General features: G+C 33.4%; 1 long non-coding RNA gene across 1 annotated transcript in view; it reads right to left on the minus strand.

Annotated features, from left to right (window-relative positions):
- The window catches only part of LOC122237676, a 40,346-nt gene extending 16,115 nt beyond the window's left edge, over positions 1 to 24,231 (minus strand). The window contains exons 1-3 of the long non-coding RNA XR_006216274.1: positions 24,146 to 24,231; positions 10,527 to 10,693; positions 6,434 to 6,603 (exon numbers count right to left, since the gene is read on the minus strand). This is a non-coding gene — a long non-coding RNA (uncharacterized LOC122237676). The remainder of the gene's footprint in view (positions 1 to 6,433; positions 6,604 to 10,526; positions 10,694 to 24,145) is intronic.
- Between the last annotated feature and the right edge of the window lie 211 nt (positions 24,232 to 24,442).

Genomic DNA, 24,442 nt, shown 5'->3' on the forward strand with positions numbered 1-24,442 from the left:
GTCTTGTTGAGGATTTTTGGATCCATGTTCATCAGGGAAATTGGTCTATAGTTCTCCTTTTTAGTGGGGTCTCTGGTTTTGGAATCAAGGTAATGCTAGCTTCATAGAAAGAGTTTGAAAGTTTTCCTTCCATTTCTATTTTTTGAAACAGCTTCAAGGGAATAGGTGTTAACTCTTCCTTAAATGTTTGGTAGAATTCGCCTAGGAAGCCATCTGGCCCTGGACTCGTTTTTTTGGCAGATTTTTGATTACTAATTCGATTTCCTTACTGGTTGTGGGTCTGCTCAAATTTTCTATTTCTTCCTGTTTCAGTTTTGGTAGTGTATATGTTTCTAGGAATTTGTCCATTTCTTCCAGATTACCCATTTTATTGGCATATAATTGCTCATAATATTCTCTTATTATTGTTTTCATTTCTGCTATGCTGGTAGTGATCTCTCCTCTTTAATTATTTTATTTATTTGGGTCCTTTCCTTTTTCTTCTTGATCAAACTGGCTAGTGGTTTATCAATTTTGTTAATTCTTTCAAAGAACCAGCTTCTGGTTTTATTGGTCTGTTCTACTGTTTTTTTTCGTTTTGATAGCATTAATTTCTGCTCTAATCTTTATTATTTTCTGTCTTCTGCTGGTTTGGAGTTTTATTTGCTGTTCTTTCCCCTGTTCCTTAAGGCATAAGGTTAGGTTGTGTATCTGAGATCTTTCTTCCTTCTTTAGGAAGGCCTGGATTGCTGTACACTTTCCTCTTATGACCGCCTTTGCTGCATCCCAGAGGATTTGGGTTGTGGTCTTATGATTTTCATTGACTTTCATATAGTTTTTAATTTCCTCTTTAACTTCTTGGCTAGCCCATTCATTCTTTAGTAGGATGTTCTTTAGTCTCCAAGTATTTGTTACCTTTCCAAATTTTTTCTTGTGGTTGATTTCGAGTTTCATAGCGTTGTGGTCTGAAAGTATGCACGGTATGATCTCAATCTTTTTGGACTTACATAGGGCTGATTTGTGTCCCAGTATATGGTCTATTCTGGAGAACATTCCATGTGCACTGGAGGAGAATGTATATTCTGCTGCTTTAGGATGAAATGTTCTGAATATATCTGTTAAGTCCTTCTGGTCCAGTGTGTCATTCAAAGCCATTGTCCTTGTTGATTTTTTGATTAGATGATCTGTCCATTGCAGTGGGTGGGATGTTGAAGTCTCCTACTATTATGGTATTACTATCAATTAGTTTTTTTATGTGTGTGATTAATTGATTTATATATTTGGGTGCCCCACATTTGGTGCATAAATGCTTACAATAGTTAGGTCTTCTTGGTTTATAGACCCCTTGATTATGATATAATGACCTTCTGCATCTCTTGATACAGACTTTATTTTAAAGCCTAGATTGTCTGATTATAAGTATGGCTACTCTGGCTTTGTTTTGTTGACCATTAACATGATATATGGTTCTCCATCCCCTTATTTTCAATCTGAAGGTGTCTTTAGGTCTAAAGTGGGTCTCTTGTAAACAGCATATAGATGGATCTTGTTTTCTTATCCATTCTGTTACCCTATGTCTTTTGATTGGACCATTGAGTCCATTGACATTTCGAGTGAGTACTGAAAGATATGAATTTATTGCCATTATGATGCTTGTAGAGTTGGAGTTTCTGGTGGTGTTCTATGGTCTTTTCTAATCTTTGTTGCTTTTAGTATTTATTTATTTATCTCTCTATATATTTATATATAAATATATAAAATAAATTATATATATATATTTATATTTTTATATATAAAATATGTATAAATATTTTTATATATTTTTATATATATTTATATATATTTTATATATTTGTATATATATTTATATATATTTATATATATTTTATATATTTGTATATATATTTATATATATATTTATATATTTATATATATATTTATATATATTTTATATATTTGTATATATATTTATATATATTTATATATATTTTATATATTTGTATATATATTTATATATATATTTATATATTTATATATATATTTATATATATTTTATATATTTTATATATATTTTTTTATATATATACATTTTTTTTTCATCTTTTCCCCACTCAGAGAGTCCCCCTTAAAATTTCTTGCAGGGCTGGTTTAGTGGTTACAAACTCCTTTAAGTTTTGTTTTTCTGGGAAGATTTTTATCTCTCCTTCTATTTTGAATGACAGCCTTGCTGGATAAAGAATTCTTAGCTGCATATTTTTCTGATTCAGCACACTGAATCAGAATGCCACTCATTTCTGGCCTGCCAAGTTTCTGTGGATAGGTCTGCTGCAACCTGATCTGTCTTCCCTTTTAGGTTAGGGACTTTTTTCCCCTTGCTGCTTTCAGGATTCTCTCCTTGCCTGAGTATTTTGTGAATTTGACTATGATATGCCTTGTTGACGGTCAGTTTTTGTTGAATCTAATGGGGGTCCTCTGTGCTTCCTGGATTTTGATGTCTGTGTCTTTCCCCAGGTTAGGAAAGTTTTCTGCTATGGTTTGTTCACATAACCTTTCTACCCCTATTTCTCTCTCTTCCTCTTCTGGAACCCCTATGATTCTGATGTTGTTCCTTTTTAATGAGTCACTGATTTCTCTAATTCTTAAATCGTGCTCTTTTGCCATCATCTCCCTCTTTTTATCTGCTTTTTTAGTCTCTATAAGTTTGTCCTCTATATTGTTGATTCTCTGTTATGCCTCATCCATCCTTGCAGCTGCTGCATCCATCCATGACTGCAGCTCAGTTATAGCATTTTTAATTTCATTCTTGCTATTTTTTACTTCTTTTATTTCTGAAGAAAGGGGTTCTAATCTATTTTCGACTCCAGCTAGTATTCTTATTATTGTGATTCTAAATTCTTGTTCAGACATCTTGCTTGTATCCGTGTTGGTTAAATCCCTGGCTGTCGTTTTTTCATGCTCTTACTTTTGGGGTGAATTCCTTCGTTTTGTCATTTTGAAGGGAGAAAAGGAATTAATGAGGTAGAAAAGTTAAAATTAAAAAAATTAAAATTAAAAAATATTAAAATTAAAAAATTAAACACACACACACACAAACACAAATCGAGTAAATGATGCTATATCCTAGGTGTGTTTTGGTCTGGGTGTTGAAAGTGAATTGACAGATTAGAGAAAAAAAAAGGAAGGGGGAGGAAAGAAAAAAGGAAATCGTTTGAGAATTTGAAAAAATGAATACACTGAAGTAGAGTAAAATGAGATGATGGGAGTAAAATAGAATTTTAAAAAATATACACAAAATAAAGAATATAGTAGAAAAATATTAAAGAAACTGTTTTTAATAAAAATTAAAAATAAATATGATTTTTTATTTTTATGTATTCAAGAAAATGAAAAGAAATGAAAAAGAGAAAAAAGATAAAAAAGAAAAAAGGAAATCGTTTAAAAACTTGAAAAAGTGAATACACTGTAGTAGACTAAAATAAAATGATGGAAGTAAAATAGAATTTGACAAAATTTACATAAAAGCAAAAAAATATAGTAAAAAAATTTAAAGAAAAATATGTTTAATAGAAATTGAAGTTAAAAATGAGGTTTTTCTCTTTCTGCATTCATGAAACAGAAAAGAAACAAAAAAGAGAAAAAGAGAAAAAAGAAAAAAATATGGAAATTGTTTGAAAATTTGAAAAGATGAATACCCTGAAGTAGATTAAAATAAAATGATGAAAGTAAAATAGAGTTTGAAAAAATTTACACAAAAGTAAAAAATATAGTAATAAAAATTAAATAAAAATATTTTTAATAAAAGTTGAAAATAAAAATAAATTTTTCTCTTTCTGTATTCAAGAAAAAGAAAAGAAGTGTAAAAGAGGAAAAAAAATAAAAATATTGACTAGATGGAGTTGGTAACAGATTGAAGTAGGACTGAAATTACTTCATTCTCCCCTAGACATCAGTCTATGTAGCGCTTTATTGTCCATTAATTAAGCCAGTGGTGATGCTTGTGTTCTTGAAGAGCAAAGTTGGCCCAGTTGGGCAGGGCTCAGTGAAACGGCTCCGCTCTCCACTAGATGGCGCTGTTAGCCTACTGGGGTGGATTGTCGCAGTGCTTGTAGGTGCGTGTGTGTATGCGGATGCGCGGGAGTAGTGAAAATGGCGCCACCCAGCGAGCAGTCTGTTCTCCCCAATCAGCAATCGCACATCCATCCTCTGTCTTCAGGTTTCGTCCACTCCCCGTTTTTTCACTCTGCGTGACCAGGCCCCAGGCAGTACCTTTCTCCCAATTTTTGTTTCAGATGCGGCTGTTTTCCCTGGTCCCTTATTTCTGAAGGACTAAGGCTTTGACCTGTTCTGCCCCTCTGCGGGAGGGTGTCGCCAAGCAATGGCTGAATGAGCAATGGCTGAATGTCAACTGTACCCAGGAATGCTTACTGGGCCTATTGCTGCTGGTGTCCCGAAACTGTCCAGGTGCCAGTCCGCCCCAGAAATAGTTTGTGAGATAGTGTAGCCTCAGCGTTTCAGGGACCATGGAAAATCACAACACACATCTGGCACCAGTCTTCACCCTTAATGACCTTGCCCCAGCACCAGCGAATGTGGCTGCCTTCCGGGGTCTGCTGGAACCAGGTGGCTTCAACAGTCTCTACCAAATGTCCTTCCAGCAGTGGAACGGCTTTTCCCCGTGTGGCCCGAGAACCTCCTGGACCCCCTCTGTTCCTGGGGATTCGCCTTTCCCACCAGAGCACCATCAGGTATCGACCTGTGGAGTTGCAGACTTTGTGCTTCCCTTGTTTGCAGTCTTAATGGAATTTAAACACCCTCCTTTCTCCTTCCTCCCTTTTATTTTAGTCCCTGCAGCTGTTTCCAATTTTCCACTTTCTCTCCAGCTGCTTTTGTGGAGGAGTGCTTTTCCTGTATTCCCCCCCTGTCTCTTGTCCTCTCTCTGCTCACAGAAGCACCTCCCTTCCTGCGCCTTCTCTCTCCCCAAGTTCACCTCTCCGCACCGAGTACCTGCTGAATTCTGTGGTTCAGGTTGTGCAGATTGTTGTGTTAATCCTCCAATCAGTTTTCTATGCGTCTAGGATGGTTTAGTGTTGGTCTGGTTGTATTTCATGGACAGGAGACACACAAAAGACTTACATGCTGTTCTGCCATCTTGGCTCCTCCCCTAATTATAAGTAGATTTTAACAGCATGAACAGCTATGGTGTCATTATGAAGAAAACTAAAAGGACAAGTTTTTTTTTAAAGACTTTGCTTTATTATATAAATATACATATACATACACACACATATATATTTCATTTTAAACAAAGCTCTTGCATTAGTAACTTTCTCATCTAAGATACATAACAACAACTGAGGAAGAAGAAAAATAATATAACAACTGTTTGATAGAGAAATCTCAAGAATTAAAAACATTAAGGAGATATATTTGAGACAAAAAATAAAAAAAAATATTTAAGAATCATTTATCAACATATCCAGCAGGAATTAATCCTTAATTTTTTTCTACTATCTACATATTAAAGTTTCAAGTCTTTTGGAAGGTAGCCAAACTAATAAAATCGATTTATCTTGGATACATATTTTCACAAACATCTCATAATCTTCAGAACTTGATGAATAATGATGTTTCTTGACACCAATGCTATTTTCCTATCCAATTGGCTGACAAAAAACCTATTGCTTAATTGCTGGATTCACTGTGGATCACATGTATTTTGGTTCTAATTGGAGCTGAAAAATACGAAACTTAGATTTCATCTGCAAAGAATGTGATTTTCTGGATTTGTTAGGAGTTAAACAAGATTAACTCTGCAAACATCCTCTTCTTGCAAGAATAGTAGATAAAAGCACTACTAGAAAGCACTGAGGAGGAAAGTCAACATTTCAGCTTTAGAAAAGGGAATAAGTGGAGTCTTATATAAGGAATTTGGGAAAATGGCTAATCACTGACAAGCTCTCATTATGGGAACCCTGGTGAGAGACAGGGGTTATGAGCAAGTTCAGTACCTCAGAGAGGGTGACAGACATTTTGCGTTAGTATCATAGGATTCAGAACCGTGATCTTGGAATGCCTAAGTATAGGTGAAAATTTCTCTGATGTTCCAAACTAGGAAAAGGATATTGTAGCAATTATCTCCAAGACTGAAGTCCCTAAAACAATCCTGTACAGTTATTTCCCTATGAATATGCACCTAAGTTGTTTACATTATTTTCACTTACATTTAAAGTTGTTTGAGATGAAAATTTATGCAGTATGATATGATTTCTATAAAGAAATTCTCCTTTGTGGCATTACATAAGATTCTGTAAATTCATTAGCGAAGCAACAACAACAACGTATGAAGTTTCATATACATTCATTACTGTCAGTGGCTCTATTAGCTTCACATGATGCTATATTTTTTAGATTTTGCCTATATAATCAGTAATAATGTCACTCTTCTTTTACTCACCATTTCCTATTTATCATTCAAGGTACGTTTTCATATTAATTATTTGGAGTTTTCAGGGTCTTGTCTGCTCATATACTTGTTAGTCAATTGACTATTTCTCTATTTCTGATCAATTTGAATAAACTCTTTACATTTAAAAATATTTAAGTGTGGGATCTGAACCTGTAAACCTAGAAAAAAAAACACATAGGAAAAGTTATATAACATTGGTATTTTATTGATTTAACCCAAAGGACTTCTATGATTTATTCATATATAATAAGGCAAGTTCCCATCATTGTTTATCTTTTTTTTTAATTCTAGGGCCATTGTTCTTTTATCAAAACCTTAATAGTATTTTTAATACAAGAATAATTTCTACAAAATTACATGATATTCTCATGACAATTTTATTTACATATGCATTCTTTTTTTAAATTCTTTATGAACATATTCTTATATTCCCAATGCAATCTACACAACTGATACAATACTATCAAAATGTCACCAGCATTTTTCACAGAGCTAGAAGAAACACTCCAAAAATTTGTATAACCACAAAAGACCCTGACTAGCCAAAGCAACCTTGAAAAAGAAAACAAATCTGGATATATCCCATTTCTGGACTTCATGGTAAATTACAAAACTATAGTCATCAAGACAGTATGGTATTGGCACAAAAATAAACACATAGATCAATAGAACAGAATAGAAAACCCAGAAATGAGCCCACAACTACATGGTCAACTAATCCTTAACAAAGCAGGAAAGAATATCCAATGTAAAAAAGTCTCTTCAAGAAATGCTGTTGGGAAAACTGGACAGCAACATGCAAAAGAATGAAACTAGACCACTTTCTTACAACATACACAAAAATAAATTCAAAATGGGGGAAAGACTTAACTGTGAGATAGGAAACCATAAAAATTCTAGATGAGAACACAGGCAGTAATCTCTTTGATATCAGCCATAGCAAGTTCCTTCTAGATATATCTCAATCAAAAGAAACAAATTCAAAAATAAACTATTGGGACTTCAGAAAAATAAAAAGCTTTTACACAGTGAAGAAAACAATTGACAAAACTATAAGGCAATCTTAAGAATGGGAGAAGATATCTGCAAATAATATATCTGATAAAAAGTTAGTATCCAAAATTTATAAAACTCAACACCAAAATAATGAATAATTCTACTAAAGAATGGACAGAAGACATGAATAGACTTTTTTTTTTTCCAAAGAAGACCTACAGATGCCCAACAGACACATGAAAAAATGTTCAATATCATTATCAGGGAGATAGAAGTCAAAACTACAATGAGATATCACCTCACACCTGTACTAATGGTTAAAATAAAAAAAATGCAAGAAACAAGTGTTGGTGAATATTTGGAGAGAAAGGAAGCCTCTTGCACTGTTGGTGAAATTGCCAACTAGTGCAGCCACTGTGAACAGTATGAAGATTTCTCAAAAAATTGAAAATAGAACTACCCTATGATCCAGCAATTGCATTACTAGGTATGTACCCAAAGAATACAAAAATACTAATTCAAAGGGATACGTGTACCCTGATTTTATAGCAACATTACATACAATAGCCAAAGTATGGAAAGAGCCCAAGTATCTGATCAATGGATAAAGAAGAGATGGTATATAGATTGTTGATTTAGATACAGATGATATAGATATAGATATGGATAGGATATAGATATAGGTAGATACACAGATACAGATATATAGATATATAGATACATAGATATATAGATATATACATAATGGAATAATAGTAAGCCATAAAAAAGAACAAAATCTTGCCATTTGCACTGATGTGGTTGGAGCTAGGGTGTTTTATGCTAAGCAAAATAAATTAGTCAGAGAAAGACAAATACAATATGATTTCACACATATGTGGAATTTAAGAAACAAAGCAGATGAACATAAAGAAAGAAAAAAAAAGATAGAGGGAAGCAAACCATAAGAGACCTAACTAATGAGAACAAACTGAGGGTTGATGGAAGAAGATGGGTGGGTGATAGGCCAGATAGGTGATGGTATTAAGGAGAATGCTTGTGATGAGCATTGGGGGTGTTATATGTAAGTGATGAATCACTAAATTCTACTCTTAAGAGTGATATTACATTGTATGTTAACTAACTATAATTTAAATAAATAATTGAAAAATTAAATCAGGGAAAGACAAATACTATATGATTTCAGTCATATATGGAATTTAAGAAGCAAAACAAATGAAAAAAGGGAAAAAAATGAGAGAGACAAACCAAGAAACAGGCTCCTAACTAAAGAAAAGAAACCTAGGGGCGCCTGGGTGGCTCAGTCAGTTGAGCGTCCGACTTCAGCTCAGGTCACGATCTCACGGACCATGGGTTCGAGCCCCGCATCGGGCTCTGGGCTGATGGCTCAGAGCCTGGAGCCTGCTTCCAGTTCTGTGTCTCCCTCTCTCTCTGCCCCTCCCCCGTTCATGCTCTGTCTCTCTCTGTCTCAAAAATAAATAAACGTTAAAAAAAAATTTAATAAAAAAAAAAAAAGAAAAGAAAACTATGGTTGCCAGAGGGGAGATTGGGGAGGGGAGGCTCGGGGGAGGGGGGGTTAAATAGGTGATGGGGATGAGGAGTGCACTTGTAATGAGCACCAGGTGTTGTTTAGAAATGTTGAATCACTATATTGTACACCTGAAACTTATATTACGCTGTACATTAACTGGGATTAAAATTAAAACTTTTATAAAATAAAAATAAAATAATAAACCAGTAATTCACTTTAAAAAATATATTTTATGCCATTATATCTAAATTCTGCTTTATAAATTGAAGTAGGATTTTTTAATTTCACCAAGTAGTTCCTGCATTTCATTGTTAAATTTATTCCTAAACATTTCCATAATTTTTGTTGTTAATATAAATGCAATGATTTAGCTATTTAGCTTCCTAAGTAGTTACAGATAAAGCCAAGAATAGATTTTTCATGTATCTGATGACCTAAAAATTCTTTCGTTAATGTTAGGGGTTTTTTTGTTTTGTTTTTTGCTTTTTGTTTTTTGTTTTTTGTTTTTTGTTTTTTTTTTTTTCTAGAGCTGGGTTTTCTCAGGTTTAAAATTTATCATCCACAAACATAAATTCTTATTTTCTTCTGGTGCCACTAGGACTTCAAATCAAGGTCCAATAATCAGGCTAAGAAAAGTTAGTCCTCTCAAATTCTGGCATTACTCAAATTCATTTTTATATTTCCCAAATTAAGAACTTATTTGCTGTTGAGATTTGAAAACAGACAGTATTAAATGCATGGTTTTATTTTATTCTCACTTTATATAGAATTTGGATAAGAGATAGTTGCTCATTTCTGTATCTAATATTTCTACATCTAAATCTAAATACTTCTACATCTAAATATTTTAACATCTAATGATATGAGTGTATTTATCCCCTTTCATATGTTAACAGTAATATATTTCTTAATTTAGGCTTATTCTCATATATCAGGGATTTTTTTAGTAATGTATTTTTCTTTTAATTTATTGCTGTGTTTCCTAACTTTATGTTTAAAATAGTTTTACCATAATGATGCAATAATTGCAATAAGATTATTCTATAATATTTTTCTAAATATTCTAAATTTATATTTGTATATTCTAAAATATACAATTTTCATTGTATAACATATCACATGTTTACATTAAATTTATGTTAGCTTTATACATTGATTTGGAAAGAATTCCATGTATTCTAAGGTAATTTAAATAGTTTTAGGTTTGTCAGCCATTTAGATTGTAGATATCTTTACATTTGACCTTAATGACACTTTCAACATTAAACCTTCAATTACATTTCTAATTGGTTCTCTGTTAATTTTTCCATCACAATTTCCACTTCTTTGGGTTAATTTTAATAAACTGTATTTTTGTTTTGAGTCATCTTTGATTTAAAATATATTGCATGTTCATCTAGATGTAAAATATATTTTTAACATATTGGCTCACCATGTGACTTTTTTCCCCTCAGAACAATTAATAAATGATAATCATGAAAGTGTGTATTAGTCTTTAATTCATGGCGTTAAATAAATCACTGAAGAATGGGCCATAAAATATGAGATACTCACAATTTGGAAATCTTTGATATGCCACAAAATGTTAATTTCTGTTGCTGCTGTTGTCATTGATTTCGTTTTTCTCTTGGAGCATGTTGCAGTCATGATTAAATATTCAAAGAAAACATCTCATTTTGCAAATCACACTGTTACTGTTAAGAGGATTTGATTTCCTTTTCCTGAAAATAATTTGATATTTTACTTGCCTTCCATGATTGCAGAAATAGAGACTTTCAAATATATAACCTTAGGATCTTTCAGGAGAAAATAAAAAACGGAATTTGAGTGCTGTTATTTTATCATTGTCATCAATACCATCATCCTTCAAATATGAAGAACTTCACATAAAAGTTTTCTTGAATCATAATAGGCACTATTATTGCTTTGTAGTGATCTGTCTGTTACGGAATATAGCTGATAATTATCACTCTGAAGTAAAAATGCCATTTCTTCACACATTATTTCCTTTGAAACCCTTTGGTGTGACAGAACACAGTAAAATCATATTATAGTGCTGATATTAAAATCATGACATTTCCTGAAATATACTGAAAAAAATACAATTTTTTACTTTGTTGCCCCCCAAAAGTATTCTGCTTATTTGGTGACTTTCTTTTTGTAATTTCCTAGTAAATTTCATAATATAAGAAATAATTGCCAGAGAATAATTGTCAAAAAATTCCAAAAATTTTAAATGTTTTGATCTTTTTATTCATCTTCAGTAATACTATTATGTTAATTAAATATTAAAACACTTTTAATAGTGTAGTTTATCTTCCTTCTCTAAAGCAGCTCTCAAGGATTTTATCTAGATAAATAATACACTGATTATGAATTTTTGCAAGACATTTAATATGTATAATAGTTAACACATACATAAAAGGAGGCACTTAATCAGGTTTCTTTCAATCCTCAAATTGTGTTATCTCTGGCTTAGCTTGGGTCAACAAACCAGATGTTAAGGATCAAATAAGAGAATTCTATATTGATTATAAGAAAATAAAACAAGTCACGTAATTTAAGTTGGCTGAGCTAAGTTTGGAAAAGAATGCCACCCAATGGGACCAAATTCTGGCACATCAAACCGAAAGTAAATCTGGGTCAGTTTTTTCTTTTGGTATGCGAATTAGAAGTGTAGAAAATAAAAACTGTATGTATATAAGCAACTAGAAGTTCTAGGATTAAAGGAGTCAGAAAAATAGATTTAAACTTCTACACTAAAAGTGAAAAATAATAACAATAACAAAAAATACCTAACAGTTACTGAATACTTATGTGTCTGGCACTCTGCTTTATATGAATCATCTAAATTGACCCTCAAAATAATTGTACCATGTAGGTAATACTCCCATAGTTATGTTACAGTTGAGCAATCTTGTACTTGGAACCATGAGGGGATAGTTAACTTGTGTGATCAGAGTCAATTAACCTCCAAAATGTAAACTTTGTTTTTTAATAATCAAACTTTTCCCACTTTAATTATAATCTCTATACCTACATTACTGATAGTTTTGAATCTGCCAAAGCATTATAGGTTTTGCATACATTTTTACTTATGTGTATTAAAATCAAGCATTTCATTACGTGTTATCCTCATTGTACAAATATGAAACTGAGATCCAGACATAATCATTACTTGCTCAGATTCACCGAGTTATTAATTCACAGAGCCATAATCAGCCTCTATGACATAATTTCTTCTTGTCATTCTTCAACATAAATACCTTTAATACAAAAGGATTTGAGGAGTAGCAGGACTGAAAGAAGACCATAAGAAAATATGGATAATATAGAAGCGTATTATCTCTTTGCATTTTACCATCCTTATCTATAAAATTAGAATAACTATTATCTAATTTATAGTAACATTGAAATAATTGAAAAAGAAATTATGTATAAAATATTTTTATTATTGTGGGGGTAAAGTAAATGCTAAATAAATGTTGGTTTTCATTATTATCACAATCAATCATAAAACTAAAGTATCAAGTGGCATTACAGGAAAAATCACAAACAACACAAAAGAAAAAACTTCATAAAGATGATTATTCACTGACTTGTACACTTAAAATGACAAATGAGGTAATAAAAATGTGAAAAAAATGTTTACCAGTGTTTGGGAATGACAAGTACACACACACAAAAAATAATGCTTGATGAGAATTATACAGTGGAATCTTCCAGGAGAATAATATTTTCACACTGAAGTATTACTGGACTATTATCCAGGTCAGAATGCTAGATCTGAGCCTTTCGGCTGGCACTCTCTGTTTTTTAGTACTTATATCTAGGTCATTGTCACAGACTATGAGTCTGGAGTTCTCTTTTCCAACAAGAGAGTGTATGCAGAATTGAATACAAGAGAGGTTAATGTCCTGGAGGAGATAAGAGCCATGAACAGGGGTTTTGTCTCTTTATTTATTGAGCTCACAAGATATTACCCATGTGGTGAAAGTGAAGAAAAAGATCTTACACATGTGGTAAACATGAAGAAAATACTCAGACAGTAATCATTAAATTGTATGTGTAAGAAGCAAAGGGTCTATGGGGCAAGTGGAGTTTGTGATAAAGATGCACTGGCATCAGATGGAAAGTAAATTTACTCGTGACCCCATTACAATATCTCACTACCTAGTCTTGGGCGTTTTCACCCCGTGGTGGCGGCTCTCTGCCCTAAGATTTTTTTCTAACCCATTTATGTAAGTAGAACCTATTTCCCTACAGGTCATGTTTCATCAATTCATATAGATGATAGATGATAGATAGATAGATAGATAGATAAGATAATAGATGACAGATAGGTGAAGGTGTGTGTGTGCATGTGTGTGCTGATGTGTTTATGTCTCTCTCACAATTTAGCAATCAATTCTTCCACTATTCAAGAATTAGTCATTTTATTCAAGGAAGGGTTACCAGGCTTCCTAAGTAATACAAATTAAAAAAAAAAAAAAAAAAACGAAAGAAACATTTGGAATAAAGAACATTCTTTAAAGAAAATAAATGTGGATGTGAAAACTAAAGGCTAACCACACTATCCATAATTACAGAGAAATAAGAAGGCTGCCTAAGTCTTGATAGAGAATTCTTTAAGCTAGAAATACAAAACAAAGGAATGTTTCCATCAGTGCTGGAGTAACCACTGAATAATTTACAGCTGCTTTTCTTTAGGGAAGCAAGTAATTATTTTCTAACCTATCAGCATAGATTATCAGGTTTGTGCATTTGTATAAAATTGCTTTATTGTGTTTATTATTATAATTTGTGATTTTATTTTTTGCTATTCAAGAACTTTGTTATGATTTAAATGGCTTGCACGAGGTCATTCTTTGGAGACTTTGGATTTCTAGTAAAAAATCTTTTCTGAATTCTTAACGTGAGTTCTTCACAATGTACTTTAAAAATATAGTTTAATAATCGTATACTTAAAAGCCAAATATTAAATATTTCTTTTTACCTTTATATACTTTATAAAATTTTCTCAGAAAAAATGCAATAACATTTAGTTTAATTTTAATATATATTTAGGCAAGCCATTTTAAAATTCTATTTTAAAGAGAGATTTCTGTTTCCATTAAGTTGATTTTAAATAAAGTCACAGGAACTTATTCAGTAAAGATCATGATTACAGGAGAAAATTATTTAAAGTATCATTTGATAATGTTCTTTTTCTCTGGAAGACTAACATTTAGGAATCATTTCATGAAATCACATACTACCTTTTACTTCTGTAATGTAGGAAACAAGTCTTTCTGTATCACAAAATATGTGTTCTAATTTTACTAGGTTCAGAGTAAAAGCTTTGGAGGCAATGGCTTCTCCATTTGATGAATAAAAATCATATAAATAATTGATTTGTATATGCAATTCAGAAACAGTTTTATCTAAAAGTGTGTATGCATTTTATTCTGATTTCATGAGTTCCAGAGTCCAATGATTCTGATCGCTGAATTTTGAACTGAACTCTTAATCTGAAGTCTTTTGAATTCCTAATGAATTTCACAGTACCATTATCATCAATCAAAGCTATTTTCTTTTATTGTTATTCATGTTTGAGTCATCATAAAATCACAGTGATCTGGCAAAGTAGGTAATATGAAACGCATGATGATTGAAAGCCATAAAGGTTGAATCACCAGTTTGTATAAGGTATATGATACCCTCAGTTATGTTTCTTAAGCATTTATCATTTTAAAATTTAGAAAATGTATTCAATCAGTTGCATAGCTCACTGATCCAAAGTGTTGAACCAAATAATATATCACACTGAAGACAGAATAAAATATAACAAAATGTCAAGATCCTTTTATAATTTTTTTAGTCACAAATGTTGCTTGTCTTTGGCTCTTACCTTTCTTGTTACAAAACAGATATCATTTAAACTGAAAAAATACATTTCTGTCATACATAATACAAATATTCTTCCAATCAGGAAGATCTTAAATGGCCCAAACAGTTCCTCCATAGTCTCAAGTCTAAGATTTTCCTCATAAGTTTCTAGACACATGGAGAATAATGTAATCTTCTCATTCTGTAGATAAAAATAATCAGCCACTATTTTCCTAAGTGTTTTAGCTGGAAAATTATTTAATTGTATATTTATGCTTTTATCAAAGAAATTGTTTTGGAAAAATATATTTGAAGATAATTATTATTATAGGTGCTATTATAGGTATTTCTTAGGTGCAGCACAAATCTCAAAAATATAGAAAGCAGAGATTTCTCATTTTACTTGAGTAAACTTTCAAAAATTATTTTCATGAAGCATCTTTCTAAATATATGTTCTGTGATGGCACAGAGTTAGATGAGGCTTTGGCAAAATATATTCTAAAACAAAAGCATCTAAAGGAAAACAAAATGCCCTTATGCTTACTTTCCATTTATAGATGTTTCTTTGAAAACATTACTATTCCTCTTCTATTTGCTTTGCTCTAGAGACAGAATCATAAATGTTAAACCATGTTTGACTACACAAATACAGCATTGCATGAGTGGCTATCCCATGGTGCTCTTTTATTTCTCACAGAGGCAGACCCTAATACAGTGTTCTGAACAATTCTATTTGGAATGAGAAACTCGTCTATAGAACCCAGAACCTTGGGATCCTGGCCTTTTATAATCCTTTAAATCCCAACAGAACGGAAGCAGAGATGAATTTGTTAGCCTCTACAAACCAGAGTTAATATTTGAGTTACTGGTATGTGATTACCTGCTGTGCCAATTACAGAACCTGGTTAATTCTGCATTTCATTACTCACAGCAGTGTTAGGCATATTTAAGTTCTGTCAGTTTAACAGGCCTGGCATATCTAATAGAAATTGAAGGAACTAGCAGTATAAAAGAAAAAAAAAGTGATGTTTGCAGATAATGTCATTGATATAAAATTTAAACATTACATTTGAGATTGTATCAGTGGTGACTCATTTCTTAGTATGCTTTCTTTTTTGCTTAGGTTTTCACAGTGTTGAATGAATAATCAAATTTAAGTAGTTTTCATTTGTTGTAGGAATATGCCCATGCAGGATAGGTCCTCACACCTTTCTTTCCAGCAATATACAATTTCAAAGTGGTAGCATATACCCTGAACTCAGCAAAACAATCAAAGACAAAGTGTAGTCTGATGCGGAATTCGAGGAAGGATTAGAGAGGATAATGAAAGCGTATATGTTGAATTATTACAAAGTGTTGATGAACGCACTTCTCCTAGGTCAAATACTCCCTGAATTCACTTCAGCCCATTTCACCTGGCCTCCTCAGGGATAATATTCTAGGAATTATTATTTCCTTTAATTTTTGCATTATTAATCGTCACATCTATTTTTATTATGCATAGAGAGTAAAATTATTATAAGTCCATTATTAAGTTATAATTAAGCTTCTCAACCCACATTCTGCAATTGCTACAACCTCATTATCCCTTTCCTCTTTACAACAAAACTGTTCCAACTATTTATATTCTCTATCTCTAATTCTTCTCCTCTTTTTTATCTTCTACATCTGCCAATTTGTTGTTGACTATCATCACCTACTGAGTCTTCTCTTGTGCTTCCATCAATGATCCCATTGATACTTTACTCTGATCCAATGGCTGCTTGGTTCTCCTCTAACTTCACCTATCTGCAAGCATTACCAGAGAAGATCACTCTTTGCTCCCTGAGACACTTTCTCTTACTACCTTCCACAGCATACATTTTTCTGGGTTTGGCTTTACATCACACTCCCAATCTCTACTTCTGGTTCTTCCAGCCTTTCCAAGCAGTGGAGGGCTTCAGAACTCAATTTTCACACCTCTTCTCTACCATTTACTCTGTAAATTTTCTAATCCATCTTATGGATTTTGAATACTAAAATACACTAACAACAAATTAATGCCTCCAATGAAATTTTCTTCTGAAATCCAGGTTAGTATATTTTCAGTTTAAATTCCCTGTTTAATAATTGTAAAGTCTGTATCGTATCTGAATCCAGTTCTGATTTTTTTTTGTTTCATTAGACTATATTTTTTCTTTACTTTTAGCATTTCTTATAATTTTTTTGAAAGCTGGACATGATAATTTGGATAATAGAACTGAGACAAATAGCTCTTCAATATGAGGCCTTATATGATTCCTGGCTAGTGGTTGGCAGTGATTAATATTTGTTGTAGCTTTAAGTGCCAAGGCTTCAATTTTCTCTAGTGCTTTTCTTCTGTTTTCTTCCTCCATGCTGTATTTTGACTTCCCTAAAACTCTTCCTTAAGTGGAATCTATCTATATATTGCAGCTCATTGAGCTGGAGTCCACTGTGAGTATACTGGATACTGGAGTCTTAATGATGTGGTAACAAGGTGTCGAGGGCAAAAAGCATTCTAGCCCTGATTACATGTCAGTCTTTTAATAAGCCTGTGTATCTGGTCTGTGACCTTCATAAGGGTTCCTTATCCTCATCCACATATTTATTTATTTATTTTTCCTTATCCACATTTTAAGTGATACAAGAAGTATAGAATGAGATGACAGGAGGTAAATATCCTTCTCCCAGGTAGAATGGAGTTCTCTCTCTCTCTCTCTCTCTCTATATATATATATATATATATACATATATATATATATATGTATGTATTGAGCATACATAATATATGATATACATATATGTATATATATTTTTTTAGGAAGAGAGAGAGAGAGAGAGCACAAGTGGGAGAGGGGCAGAAACACAAGGAGACACAGAACCATTCAGGATCTGAGCTGTCAGCACAGAGCCCATCACGGGGCTTGAACACATGAACTGTGAGATCATGACCTGAACTGAAGTCAGACATTTAACACACTGAGCCACCCAGGTGTCCCTGGAATGGAGGTCTTCTAAAGTCTTTTCTTGCCAGAGCATAGGCATTCGTTATGGAGAAAGAAGTGGGCATATTGCACAATGGTACTTTTATCACTCTGCCAGTGCCACAAAGGGTTCTTTCTTGGGTATTATGAGAATTTGTTAGGATTCCTGAAAATAGAGCATCAAATTCTCGAGAAGGCTGCTGTAAGACTGTGACCAGAGGAATTTCTCCTTCTCACTCCAGATAACTCAGCTTTCAGTCATTCATCAAATTACCATTGAAGTGCTCCTGTTAGTTAATGGCTGCAGCAGCATTTACTGCAGCAAAGGAGACCTTGGCTGTGACCCGCTGGATTACATGTCTCTCCAGATGTGGGGGGAGAGGTTAGCCCTCTGACCTCAGTTCTCTGATGAGTCCAAAAGAAGTCATTGATTTTCAGTTTGTTCAGCTTTTTTTTTTTCATTTTCTTTTTTTAATTTGTTTAGCTTTTACTTAATATAAGGACAAGAGTGATGACTTCCAAGCTCTTTATATTTTGGAGCTGAAACTGGAAAGTCCTATATCAATAATTTATTCAATAAGTCCACTTAAATTAACTTCTCAAAACCAACTGTACAAAAACTAAGTCTGATCTTTGCCCACCACCATTCAACTTGCTTTTTACTTACACCTTTCCCACATCCTGAAATGGCAACTCCATCCTTATGTATGCTCTGACCCTAAGTGTTAGTAACATTTTTGTTTATCCTTATCTATCACAACTCATATATATTCTATGAGGAAACCCAGTTGACTTTGTCACTTTTGTTACCAGTTTCACCATCACTACCTTTGTCCAAACATCAATATGATAACATGAGTCATTGCAAGAACCTCGTAATTGGCCTCCTTACAACCATCCTTCTCAATGTACTCTCCATTGTTAAAACATTAGCAGTAGATACTCTTCAAGGATGAGAACAATCTTGTCATTCACATTTTCACCATTCTTAAATTTACTCTATCACTGTGGATAAAATACAAACCCCAGTATTAGGTAAATCTCTCTCCACTACCTTTGCCCTACCATTGCTGCACTCAGTTCCAACCATAATGTCTTCTGTAATGTCCTTGGAATACACCCATGCACACTCCTTCAGGGCCTTTTCATGTATCCTTCTACATGATGTAATGGTCTACATTACCTCAAGTGCTTGTATTACTGGCTTCCACAGTGTGTTCAAATTATACCTTCTCCATGATGCATCCCTTGACCAGTGCTTTTAAAGCAAACTGCAACTCAGGTTTATCTTCCTTCACAGCACCTATTCATGGTTCTTGATGATATGTGTTTTTCTGCATATGTGAATTTCTGTGTGTGTTTCTACCAGAAGAATACAAGATCCCTGAAAGCAAGTGCAATTATCTACTTTGTAAACAAATGCATCACCAGAGCCTTGAAAACTGACTGAGATAAAATAGGTAATTAATATATATTTATTGAATAAATGACTAAATTTTAGTCCATTCAAATGAGAATATGCTGGCTATATTCTATCTTTCCTGAATATCAAGAGCATAGAGACCCAGTTATATTTATAGATATTTTTATACCTAAAACTTATAGTTAGTTGTTGTGGTTAAATTTAGTGTGAAAATTTGACCTTATTATGGGCTATTAAAGGAGTGAGAATAGAATAATGATAAATGAAGCTTAAATGGGATGAAAGCATCACTTATTGTTTTCCTCTAATTCCTTTTTTATCTGGAACATATTTTTAATACTAAACATTTTGGCAAGTGGCCTGCTTGATGTAGCTACAATTTTCATGTACTGTGCTGATTGTGTTCTAACCCGAATAAATATGTTTATGTTAAAAGATACGCACTTTCTGAAAAATGTACAAATATTCTGCTTTAAATATGACCTAAAAATAGTGGATGGTTGCTTTTCAACTATATATTTTTTTCTATTTAATTATTTCTTAGGGCACCTGGGTGGCTTAGTCAGTTAAGTGTCTGACTTCGGTTCAGGTCATGATCTTGCAGTTCGTGAGTTCAAGCCCCGTGTTGGGCTCTGTGCTGACAGCTCAGAGCCTGGAGCCTGTTTCAGATTCTGTGTCTCCCTCTCTCTCTACCCCTCCCTCACTCACTCTTTCTCTTTCTCTCTCTCTCTCTCTCAAAAATAAAGATTAATTATTTCTTAAAATTACATAAGCAGCTCCTCACATCCAGAGAGTTTATGCTGAGGCATTTGAGCGAGTTCTTATCTTAAATCTCAAACTACTTAGTAATTAAAACTTTTCTAAGAACCTGCGTTTTTAATATAGAATCACTTCTAGATTAAATTATAATCAATTAATCATTTCTCTAATAGTAATGATCATTATTTTAATAATGTTTCTTTTCCTAATTTTCATAATCATGTTATAAGTAGCACAAAATGTCACAGCTGGTTAGCAGTTTGGGAGTGACATAGAGCTCACTTCTGTTCCTTCCAGCTAATAGAAATTGTCAAAGAATGACAACACATTAGTTTAGCTCTTACCTATGCCTATAGTGTTTCCTAGGAAATATGGAGTAGTGTTTCTTTTTCCAATCAAGAAAAGAAGACCCTTAAAGAAAATGAAGTCCACAAAACATGGAGTAGTAAAAGGAATTCAAGCTATCATTCAAGGTTGACTTAAGTAAAAACTTACTTGTATAATAACTAGCAGTGGAGATGGAACAATTGCATGAACACTTTCAAATATTTCCTTCTTTAAAAATGACAAGATATTGCACTGCTTACTACCTTACCCTAAGCCTATGTAGAAACACATTCTACATTCAATGTCAGCATTCCCATCTGGCAAAGGCATTATTTTTATTTCTATGTAAGTGTCTGCGTAGGAAAAGAGAAGCTGATAATTTTCCCACTAAAGAAACTGGTATCATTAGAATTTAAATAGGAAAATTTAAAAAGATAAACTGATATCTTCTTTCTGGAAATAATTAAAGTTCTATATGCAGTTTCCAGGAAGAATAATGGAAGGTAAAAAAATCACCTGCTTTGAAATGAAAACTCGATAAAGTCCCATTCAATTTATTGGCATGTGTATCTTATTGGTATAAATATTGGCTAAAATTAACAACTCAGGAAACCACAGATGTTGATGAAAATCTGGAGAAAGAGACACCGTATTGCACTGTTGGTTGGAATGCAAACTGGTGCAGCCACTCCGAAAACAGTGTGTAATTTCCTCAAAAAGTTAAAAATAGAACTACTCTACAACCCAGCAATTGCACTACTAGGTTTTTATCCAGAGGATACAAAACTGCTAATTCGAAGGGGCACATGCACCTCACTGTTTATAGCAGCAATATCAACAATAGTCAGATTATGCAAAGAACTCAAATGTACATCAACTGATGAGCATATTAAAAAGATGTGGTATAGACACACACATGCACACACACACACACACACACACACACACACACACACACTGGAATACTACTCAGTGATGAAAAACAATGAAATCTTGCCATTTGGAACAATGTTGCTGGAACTGGAGGGTATTATGCTAAGGAAAATATGTCAGACAGCTGAAGACAGATATCACATTTTATTCGTATGTGGAACTTGATAAACTTAACATATGAACATAGGGGAAAGGAAGGAAAAATAGGATAAAAGCAGAGAGAGAAGCAAATCATAAGAGACTCTTAAATACAAAGAACAAACTGAGGATTGTTAAATGGATGGGTTAAATGGGTGATGGGCATTAAGGAAGGCACTTGTTGGGATGAGCACTGGGTGTCATATGTAAGTGATGAATCATGGGGTTCTCCTGCTGAAGCGAAGACTAAACTGTATGTTAATTAACTTAAGAATGAATAAATAAATAATAAACAACTCAAGTATTTTTGAGAAATTATCTTTTTATGCACTTTTAAATGTTTACTTATTTTGAGAGAGAGAGAGATAGAGTGTGAGCAGGGGCAGTCAGAGAGAGAAGGAAAGAGAATCCTGATAGACTCTGCACTGGTGGCAGAGCTAGAACCCATGAACCATGAGATTATGACCTGAGTTGAAATCCAGAGTCAGATGCTTGACCTGCTGAACCACTGAGGAGCCCCATCTACTTGTGCATTTTTTAAAAATTACTGATAAATGACGATATAAGAACTGAAAAGTCCTTAAACTGCATGTGAGAAATTGAAAGTAAACAATTGGATACAATTTATTTTATAATTCTGTGTTTTTGAATTCTGATACTCATATTCTGCCTTTATGATAGAAGCTACAGTCATTTAAAATAAGCTGTTATTAATCAACAATTTAAAGATATTCCACTCTATATTAATTTTCATAAATGAAACAAAATATTGATCATACTTACAAATAATATATTTCAATAAGGTTTATGTATCCAATAACATCAAATTTCTCCTTTCAATTATTAATTAAATTCAGTAGACACTTTATATACTTACTGGTTAATGTGTTATACAGAAAGTTACTGAAAATTTAAATACTTTTTTTTTTTCCCCTGAAGGAGCTTAAAATCTAGTTATTGGGTCAGACAGAATAACCATGGAGCCACCAATTTTTTTGTGTGTAGTACCAAAGTACTTCGCCTTTGTCCTTAACATATTTCTCCAAATTGTGAAATTCAGAGTCAATAAAAAGATGTATTAAATAATTATCTTACTTAGTGGCTCAACAAACTTCCAGAAAGACCGGAAGTATTCCTAAAGGTATACCAGTAAGCTATACCAGTGTTGGGGTTGGCCAGCCACCACCCCTGCCCCCAAAATGAGCATATTTCCTTTGTTTTAAAATTGAAGTCTAGTTGGCACACAGTGTTATATTTGTTTCAGGCATACAACATAGTGGTTCCATATGTTTATACGTTATGCTAAACTGACCACAAGTGTACATGGCATCTATGACCATACAATGCTATTACAATACCACAAACTGTATTCTCTATGTTCTACCTTCTATTCCCATGACTTACTCTTTCCATAACTGGAATCCTGTGTCTCCCACTCCTTTTCACTCATTTTGCCTTCCCCATTCCCCTTCCCCTTCCACGGGCAACCATCAGTTTGTTCCAGATGAGCATATTTCTGAATCAAGAGCTGAAAGCTACATGTATAAAGTTCTGTATTCATACAAATAAAGTTATCTGGATAGAGTTTTGTCAAAAATGATTCAGATGACTTGTATCAAAACAATTCAATTCACCACATGACTGAGCCAACAGGGTACTTTCCATGCTCCAGGAACGCCTGGGCTCAATCCAGTAAAGCATCCAAGTTTTGATTTTAGCTCAGGTCATGATCTCGTGGTTCATGAGTTTGAGCACTGCCTCGGGCTCTGCGCTGATAGCACAGAGCCTGTTTGGGATTCTCTTTCTGTCTCTGCCTACCTCCACCCAACCCCCATTCTCTTTCTCTCTCAGTATAAATAACCATTTAAAAATAAATAAATAAATAAATAAATAAATAAATAGCACTTGATAATAAATTTGGATCACTAAAAGAAATCTTGGGAGATTTTTCAAAGGGGAAATTTGGGTCTATTTTCTTAATATTCACCTGAGATTTTATATTCTGTCTTCTTAAATAATGAACTATTCAATTTTATGTTGAAATTCACATCCAGAAAGAAAAATATACTCTAATGAATTATAGAAAGTGTTAGAAAAAATTGTAGCTCTACAACCTTTGTTTGTAATACGCTGATTTGTGTGTAATTAAAATTTTAAGCATTATATTCCATTAGTGTAGTTTCTTGGATACAATTGTACCTGTGATAACTTTACAGCATTTAGTTATTACCTGGACAGAAGACCTACACACTTTTTTTATGTAATAAATCTGAGATGAATTGGTGTTAGTGCTGATTAAAAAAAAAATTGTATTGGTATATAAAATGAAGGCCTACTACTCTTCAAAATTACACTACAGGCATAATCCTGAATAACAAAACTCTAACAGCTGGGAGAGAAAAAAAAAGGCTTTTTCTTGCTAAACATATTCTTGGAAACATGCCATAATGAGGACTATACCAAAATTACCGTTGGAAAATATGAATATGATCTTAAAATTCTCCACGCAGTTTTATAATGCTGCCCTTTCAGCCCCAATCTGAAACATGGAATTATTTTGTAATTGGAGCATCAGAAAAATCTTTCTCAAGTGTGGACTGCTGCAACCTGGGATCTGGGAAATTGACCTCCAGGTTGTAGATTGTTGGCTTTGCACCTCTGATGGTCCAGTCTGTGGTCATCTTCTGGAATCCCTTCCATCCAGGGCAAAAGATGCTTTGAGCCCCTCCCCCCACCTCACCTGTGGCTTTAGGACATTCCAAGTATGCAGATGGGTCTGTGTGGCAGGGTATCAGTGCCTGATCCTCATTTATGCCACCTTCAAATTGCTGGAACTCTCTGAACCCTTCAGAATGGAACACTCCAGAGCCTAAAATGGTGTTTGAGGTCACAGAACTTCTTCAGTGGGTGCGGCACAGCCTTCATTTTACAGAGGAGAGAACTAAGGCCTAATGGAGTCAATACAACCTGAGCCAGATTTTGGATTCTCTGCTCTGTCCTTGGCCAACACTTGCGTGGTCAGTTTTAGACCATCCCC

The sequence above is a fragment of the Panthera tigris genome, chromosome B1 (assembly GCF_018350195.1).
Source record: "Panthera tigris isolate Pti1 chromosome B1, P.tigris_Pti1_mat1.1, whole genome shotgun sequence".
Taxonomy (NCBI): domain Eukaryota; kingdom Metazoa; phylum Chordata; class Mammalia; order Carnivora; family Felidae; genus Panthera; species Panthera tigris.